We start from the raw sequence: 1529 nt of genomic DNA on the forward strand, positions 1-1529 counted from the left end.
AAAGTTAGCGATATTGCTAGCTATTAATTGGTGGTCAATTAAGCTGTCAACAAACGTTAAAAATGACCAAAAAACAAATAGAAACAACTGTTCAGTCTTACCTGTGAAAGATAATACCCCAAGATCTGTTTTTATTCCTGTGCGATGATTTGTAGATGCCCAAGCTGCTGACAGTCAGTTATCTTTTTGCTTGTACTGATATGAGAGTTATGGAGCGTTGCCCGGACCAATATGGCGGCGACGTTGACGTGCCGCCGAACGGCCAATAGGGCGTCTAGGTATTTATGTCTATAATATGGTGGCCACCCCCCTGCATAGATATATATACATAGATACCGCATTGGACCGCTCCAAGCACGTAGATGCGTCCGCCATTTTGGAACGGTCCACTTGACGTCATTCACCATACTGTAGGTTCGCAGACCAACGGCTGTGCAGGACTGTGGATTTTCGAATTTTCAGTGATTACTATGAGATCTATGGGTGAATGACGTCAAGTAGACCGCAGTGAAATGGCGGACGGCTTACGTATAACGGCCCATAGAAACAGTCGCTAATGAGGCATCTATGTATATATATCTATGACCCCCTGGCCATCCCATGTAAAAAAATTGTAGCTCCGCCGGTTCATTGCCCACAGTAGATGGCGATAATGCTCTAGCTAAAAATGCGAGCCGCCAAAAAAAAAAAAAAAAAGAAAGAAGAAGAAGACGTTTATGGCACACAACGGAAAGTGCTAATGTCGTAAAACAATTTTACTACACCAGCACTGGTTTTCTGGCAAACATGGCGGCACCATAGCACCGTCTTTCCAAACAAAACGAAATATGTTGTCTCAGTAATCTTGCTGTACATTCGTTTAAATATCATACATTTTTAGGTTGTTACAATATCGTTTTCTCTCTCCTCATCTGCCATGGCTGGCGTTATGGAAACAGGTTTGTAATTTGTTGATTGTGACTAAACGTGTTGTTTTACCTAATATTCGCCCGCAAGCACAACTGTAAGGCAGTTGTTTGGGTAAAAGAATACGGTTTTTATTTGATTGTGTGAATTAATACAGCGTATACATATAACTGCATGTATTATGTTAAATACAATTTACATTATTAGAAATTAAATTAGTAAGTGGGGCTGTACCGAAATATATTGCATTTCGTTCATGCAATATCATGTCACTGATAACCTTTAAAAAATTATACTTTCACAGAGGAGCAGGCAAGACACCGTTTCCAGCTGGAGTTGGAATTTGTTCAGTGCCTGGCGAACCCTAACTACCTGAACTGTAAGAGCAACATTGACATTGTTATGTTCATTATTTGCTTATTTGAAATACTTAAGGTATTTCAGTTATTAGTTTACCTCTAAGTTAGCAGTTTGAATAACTAAATGTATATTAAACATTTTGTTTCTTTGGTTGTATTTTGAATAAAGTTATTGTGTATTTTCTCATGTGTTGTGGATTTAAAGCTGTCTTAAAAACATCCTGATTTTCATCTTGCAGTTTTGGCTCAAAGAGGTTATCTGAG

The 1529-nt window shown here is 38.8% G+C and overlaps 1 long non-coding RNA gene across 1 annotated transcript; it reads left to right on the plus strand.

Annotated features, from left to right (window-relative positions):
- Positions 1 to 684: 684 nt before the first annotated feature.
- Positions 685 to 1529, plus strand: LOC141292158 (uncharacterized). The gene is made up of 3 exons (XR_012340455.1): positions 685 to 938; positions 1211 to 1285; positions 1505 to 1529. It is a non-coding gene; the product is annotated as an uncharacterized lncRNA (long non-coding RNA).

This window comes from Garra rufa, chromosome 19 (genome assembly GCF_049309525.1).
Source record: "Garra rufa chromosome 19, GarRuf1.0, whole genome shotgun sequence".
Taxonomy (NCBI): Eukaryota; Metazoa; Chordata; class Actinopteri; order Cypriniformes; family Cyprinidae; genus Garra; species Garra rufa.